Here is a 7,367-nt window from a genome sequence, read left to right as displayed (position 1 = left end):
TCACTCCTTGATGTCAAACCAATAATGAAGACAAGGTTTTGAGAAAAAGGGGAAAAAACAAAAACACAGAGACTTCTTTCCCAGAGTCTGTGTTTCTGTCAATCATGGGGAATGGGGGGAGGGAGTGTTAAAGAGGTGATTCAGAGAATAAGATTAAGAAAGAGATATGAGGAAGGAGAAGATAAGGGTTCTTCCAAGAAGAATATCAAGAAGAAGAAGGGAAAAAAAGATCAGGGAGGAGAAGATTGGGAAAAAGAAAAGAAAATGTTAAGTTTCAAATCAACAAGTGATATAGTCAAAGCATCAAGTGAAGTTCTGTAACACTGCCTCATTTTCGCAGAAGTCCCTGTAACAGTTGTCCATTTTATGCTTTGAATATAACCTTTGTTGCTCTGCCAATGCAACTTACTCTTTTTAATTGAGAAGTTTCTTCCTCTTTCTCTCTCTTAATCTCAGGGGAAACAGGATCATGTTTCCTCCCCATCCTAGGCAAAGTAACCCATCCCTGAGTACACACCCAAATATCAGAACGAAGTGTTGCAGACTTTCAGCATGGCACAAGAAGATCCCAGAAATAACTATCTTCCAAATTAACAAGTGCATGTCAACTCCAGTAAAAATCAAGAGGAATGTAGCCTTTGAGTCCCCTCTTTAAAGGCTCCTGCTCCTGTGGATGAACAGAATCACAGACTTTGGGACAGGAGTCCCCTGTGTTTCTCCTTTCCTAGCAAAGCATTAATCCTTTTCCCTTTTTCTAAAAAAAATTGGGAATCAGGACTGAGCTTTCAGTAACAGCCCCAGTTCTGGAACTCTGTAACGAATCCCCCTCCAATGTCTAGACATTCTTTGGTCTATATATTGTCTCCCTTAAAATAAGTGCTTCTAGTGAAAATAGAAAAATGAAAATTAGGTAAGCAGCCCAGAGAGCTGGCAACAGCATGTACAAAAAGGCTGAGAAAACTTCATTAAAAAAAGTGAAATGTGGAGTAGGGCTAAGGTATATTTGATGCCACTTATCAACCTTTTCTGACACTTGAGCTTCACCAAATGTTACTGAAATCTTGGTCATTGTGTTACCAAAACTTAGTCCTTGTACCAAATGCCAATCCAATGATGAGAACATGGTTTTGAGAAAAAGGACAAAGAAGTTTTATTGCTTTGCTAGCAAAGGAGAAACACAGGGGACTCCTATCCCAGAGCCTATGAATCTGCTTAAAAGGGGAAACAGAGGGCTTTTTTTCTAATTATTGTGTTTGTTCTTTTTTGTTATACGATAGTAGAATGTACTTTGACATATAAAACAGAGGGCTTTAAAAGAAGCTAATCAAAGACTACATTCCAGGTGTGCCCTGGCAGGGGATCCCAGGTGAGCCCTGATGGTGGGTTGAATTTCACTTGTTAATTTTTGAGATAGTCACTTCCTAGTTCTAGGTGACATCTTCTTCTCTTGGACAGATAACTCAAATTATTATTATTTTTTGCCCCCAGGGAGAAGGAGAGGAAGAAGAGGAGGAAAAAATACTCCTTTAAGCAACAGGGGCAATATTCAAAAGGTGAAGGGGACCATGGTTACACAAATTCACAGAGCAAGACCAGGCTCAGAGCACCAGCCTAGCCCACTCCAATAGCTCAAAATGTGTGCTTGACACATAATTATTCATTTCTTCAACAAATTGAATGTCCTTAATCCAATGTCATGCATGCAGCTGGGGATTCAAGCAGGTCTTTCTTAACTTTATGATATTCTTAATTACTGCTACTTTGGAAATAATTTCAAAGAAAAGCAGTTTTTTTAAAATAGAAATGGTTTGTCTCTCAGCAGGAAAATTCAATGGCATTATTTCCAAGAATTCAAGGTACGGCATTTGAGTAATTGGTTTCATGGTAAATTCTCTGTGCTCATCTACAAGCAGAATAAATCCTACTTTTGTTTCCAGATCACCAAATTGCCATCTGTAGGGAGGAGAGCAACAACTTACTCCTTTAGCTGTTCGATGAGGTTTTTCAGAAAGAGAGGGAAGATTTCCTTGAGCCTTGGACATCTGGTCATGCTACCTGGAGTTTTCACTGAAAGGAAGTCCTTTAACTATTAGTAATACAATAGATTAAGTGACCAGTTTAGCTACAAGTTGCTTCAGGGCTCAATAAACCTAGCAAAGAGTACATTTTAACTACAACCATGCTCAGAAGGAACTCAGTGAATAAACAACTTAATGCTTTCTGCTTCAGTATGGGTGTTGAATTCAGCTGCCATTCTTTGTACTGTTGCCTGCTGCTGTGACCCTGAATGCTGGCAAATGACTCTCTGAAGCCAACAGAGTACCAGAAGTATGACTGCAAGCGTGGGTTGCCAGGAGCCTTGGATCAGTCCTCCTCCCTCAGGCTGAGGAGGGAGTAACATCCCTGTGTCACAGACATCTGAGATACTGTCAGTATTCAGACTGGCTCTCAGCTGCAGCTCACCTTCCCCAATGTGGGATGGTCCACAAGAAGATGGGACTTTGTTAACCAGCCGGATTCCAAAATAAACTTGAAGTATAGTACAGTCTTCTATACTCAGCCCCTCTTTTTCTCTGCCCTTTTCTCCTAGTGATGCTTTTTTCTCTTTCTACTCCCCCTCCTATCCTTACTTCTATGCAGGCCAAAAACTGAATTCAACCCTCTAGGAAGGACATGGCTTGTTTTTCAAAGAAAATAAAGCAAAACAACACCCATTCCAGCAGCATAATGGGTTTGATCAATATATGCACAGACTGTTTTTACTCCTGGAAACACACAGCCCTCTAGTCTCAGGCATCTTGTTTCTCACTTCCAAGCCTGCCAGTTTCTTGGTGTCATGAGTCAAGTCTAAGTGGTTTCTGTGTTCCCAGGCACTGGTACTCTGTCAAGACTTGCTAAGCTCTGAATCTGGGTTTCTTATCCTCAGCACCACTGACACTTTGGGCCAGATGGTTCTTTGTGGTAGGGTTTGCCCTACACACTTAGGAAGTTTAACAGGATCCCTGGCTTCCCCCCATATATGTCACAAGCACCTGCATTGTTTTTGTGACAACCAAAAAATGTTCCCAGATATTGCCTGGTTTGAAAACCACTGAGCTAAATAATTGTTAGAAAGAAAGAAAGAAAGAAAGAAAGAAAGAAAGAAAGAAAGAAAGAAAGAAAGAAAGAAAGAAAAAGATTGCCACCAGTGAGTAAGCATTTAACTGATATTTCTTTTGAATTCTAATTTACAGTATTGTGCTCCGGTTCTGCTTAATATCATAATCTTTGTGCGAACAAGATGTCAAAGATGAGGAATGGTTCTGGGAAATAGAGCACTGTGCTTTTTCTTTTTAAATATTTTAGTAGTTGTTTATGTACCTTTGTTTACTTATATGTGGTACTGACAATCAAACGCAGTGCCTCACACATGCTAGGCAAGTACTCTACCACTAAGGCATAAAACCAGCCTCTACATCACAGTGTTTTAAATAGGATTTGTCTCAGCAGAATGTGGCAGAAGGATCACATATTTAAGGCCAGCCTGGGCAACTTAGCAAGACCCTGTCTTAAAAGAACAAGGAATGCATCTCAGTGGTGAAATGTCCATGGTACAATCTATAGTACTGAAAAACAAAACAAAACAAAAAAGACTTTGGGCAGTTAGTAAAATATCCCCAGTGTGGCTACTGTAGCCTTTGAGTTACAGGGAGGCTGGGTTGTCACCACAGGCATTGCCATACAGTTGGAAGTCCTTCATGTTGGGGTCCAAACCATAGCTCAAGTCCCAAAATCTTTCATGGTTTTATATCCTCATTTTCTCATTATCCTCATTCCCACTTGTGATGATTTGACTATGGTTTGAATGCCCCAACAAAAGTGTTTCATATGCTGGAAGCTTATTCTCCTGTGTGGCCATGTTGGGAAACGATGGTACCATTAAGAGGTGGGGCCTAGGAAAAGTGATAAACTCATGGAGTTATGGCCTCCAAAGGATTAAATTTAGTCTCATGGAGTCAGTTCCAAAGAGAGTGGGTTGGTATAAAATGAGGTCACCCCATGTACTTGGCCTCATATGCATGCTGCTGATTCCCTTTCTGCTTCTCCACCACGTTGCAACATAGCCAGGCTGTGCTCTAGGTGAGAAATAGTTTGGTGGTCTATTTTCAGAATATAGTACTCAACCTTAATTAGATTCTATTGTGGCCATTTTCAATTGCAGCCCTTCCCCTTTGCAAGCCCTAATTCTAAAATTAGCCAATTGTGAAGATTGTACCACTGAGTACTCCATTCAGGGTGAAGGGCAGCACTGCATTAGACATGTATACCAGTGGACTGCCCACCCAGGTGTGCTTGCTAGCCAGTTTCTGGAAGACACCCTTCTGGCTGAAATAAAGTTTTGCCTTGCCCTTCCAAGCATGTGCTTGATTTTTTTGCAGCATTCTATTATTTGTAATACTCTCCAGGACAGAGGTACCATGTTGTTTGAACTTTTTAGCTGCCAGAATTGTGAGCTAAATAAACCATTTTTCTTTATAAAATACTCAATACAGATATGTTATTATAGAAGCACAGAATGCACTAATACACTACTGCCCTCCATGTTCCTTTATCTTCTAGAGAACATGTCTGCTAGAGAACACATCTGCTCTCTCCTTTCTCCTCTGTGGTTCACAGGTTTTTTTTTTTTTTTTTTTTTTTTTTTTTTTTACTCTGGACCATTTGGTCTCTGTTGTCACAGCAAGTTGCCGTCTACTGTTTCATCTCTGGGCTCTGAGCTCATCTGTCCACCCAAGCAGGGTGAAAGATTATTTCTCCCAAACATGATCAGCACTATCACTTCCAAACATTAGCAAATAAGTCACTGCTCCAATACTAAGCCAGGAACATGACAGGCATTTGGCATGACTAATGAAAGACTTTGTTCATGGGTCAAAGTCTGAGTCACTAATAATTTTCTCCAATCCATCTATGTAGCCTGAATGACTGACTTACTCCACACTCTCGGTTAGTAATACCAAGTGTGCTTAGGAGACTTTTTGTCAAACCACCTTTCCAACAAAGATTGGGAAAATATAATAAACCATATAATAACTGGATTTGTTTTTAACTGGTAATTTAAATAAATACACCATCAGAATCTTTGTTTCTGAAAATCTTACAGTAGAAATCTAAGCATGACAGAGATTTTCAAAAAATCATGCACAAACATGGGAGGTAACAAGAAAAAAACTAGTAAAATTGGATCTTCAGCACCAAGGATAGTGATGGTTTAAAATATAAATGCACGTTGGATGCCAGTTTATTTTGTAGGCTCAATCATATTTTTGTTTCTCAGGAATAATTTTGCATAGACAATTAGATACACAAGCAAATGTTTAACTGCAAGCTGATACTTATGCCACTGAGACACGGTGAATTGTCCATTACTCATCTGGCTGGCAGAGCCAAAGAACTGCTTCCCCATATTACAACTAAATCCTCCCATCTCATCTGCATTCTGAAAATATAAATAACTAGGTAAGGGAGGGGGAGTGCAAAAGTTGTAGACCTGCCTATAATTTCCAAGTTTGCACTGGAGGTCAGTGGTGGAGACACATCAGCGGCACATACTATTCTAACATCACTATTGCTGGATTCTAAGAGATCAGGAATTACTGAGTTGGCTCAACAAACTCAACTCATGCTTCAGCTTAGGTGGATTTGCAATAATTGTGCATTTCATGTAAGATATGAACAGATTGGGGATGGGTATATAGCTCAGGTTAGATCACTTGTCTGAACGTGCAAAACCCTGGATTCAATCCCCAGCAGTGATTAGGGGACAAACAGATGCAAATGGTGTGTACATGAGATTAAGAGAATAAACATATAAAATGGGCACAGCATGCTGAACCTCCCATGTCCTCTAGTCCAAGAAAAAATTTACCTTCACCTTTTCCTAGCCTAAGTGAATAGGATATGTCACATTCCTCAGCACACTACCTGTTTTCTGCAGGCCTAAAATAATGTGGATAAGAGGAATAAAAGTTACCATGCAAGGGAAGACTTTTGTGACCATTTTTATAAACCAAATCCTGAAACTCAGAGAAATCAGGATAATTTCTCCTAATCATAAAATCTGTAAGCATGCATGGTAAAGAATTTAATTAGAGCCAGTCAGCATGGGCCAAGGTTACCAAGTGTTGTCATGGTAGTGGAGACTTGGAAGTCGGATGTAATATTGCTGTCATCCAAAAGTCAAAATGTGGACATGGACAGGAGTCTGGAAACTTTCCTGGGATCCCTCAATACAACTGGAGTGCAGAAGAGGCACATTGTCACTCTCCTCTCCAAAAGGACCCCTTCTCTCCCTTGAGTGTCTAATTTTCTTTTCAATAAACTCATTACTGTTACTCTGAGCAACATGTCTGAAATCTTTCTGACTTGATCCCAAGAATTATCACTTGAAAGGGGAGACCTTGTTGAGAGCCACAGCCGAGTTCGGATGGCACCTGGCATTTTGCCAGAAGGAGAGGTTGAGAGCCAGGGAGCCATTAAGATGATAATAATTAAGTCAAGCTGTGTATAATTGCTGTGACTAGATGATGCTGGATTGAAATAGGCTGTATATTCAGTTGTATATAGACTCCTGCTGTCTGGCAATAAGGCGGCTCCTGCTGCCTCGGGCGCCCACTACTTTTGAGTTCTCTAGGAGCTCCTTGAGGGCTGGGAGAGTTCCAGGGAGTGTGCGGTGGAGTACCAGTGAGAGTTTGGGCAATAATATAGTTCCTGTTTGAACCTACAAGAGCCTCGTGGCAGCTCGGTTATTTTGTGCTCTGCCAGACTTCGGCAAGACCTCTTTTTTTGTGTGTGATGCTGGTGATTGAACTCTGGGTGCATTAATGTAGTGACACACTCTTCTCCACAGAAAATCTTAATTAAGCTTCTTCAGAAATCTTCATTATAATTGATTTTAAGACTATCATCAAAAGAATCTGTACAAAAGAGTTCAATGTATTTAAACTTCCTATTTCCTCTTTCTATATCTTACCTGGCCACTGGCCTGAAAGAGATCAGTATTCCAGGTGCTGAACACCTTTTTTACTAGTTTTTTCACAAATATTTATTATATATATATATATATATATATATATATATATATATATATATATATACCAAATTGTAAAGGTTTTCCAAGGAAATTGTTTTTTCAGATGCAGAGTGTGATAAGAAAACCAGATTCTTTTAACTAGATCCCTGGCCTTCGGTCTGAGCTTCACAGATATGTTTACATTTCAAAAATAAGAGAAGAGTTTACTAATTGGGATCTATGGTAATAGTTGGCCGAGGAGGAAAGAAAGAGGAGAAGAAGCTCTCCCCGTATTAGTGGCTGTCCATGAAAGGTT

This window comes from Marmota marmota, unplaced genomic scaffold (genome assembly GCF_001458135.2).
Source record: "Marmota marmota marmota unplaced genomic scaffold, marMar, whole genome shotgun sequence".
Classification (NCBI taxonomy): domain Eukaryota; kingdom Metazoa; phylum Chordata; class Mammalia; order Rodentia; family Sciuridae; genus Marmota; species Marmota marmota.
The sequence above is the reverse complement of the archived record's forward strand: the minus strand, read 5'-3'. Positions refer to the sequence as shown.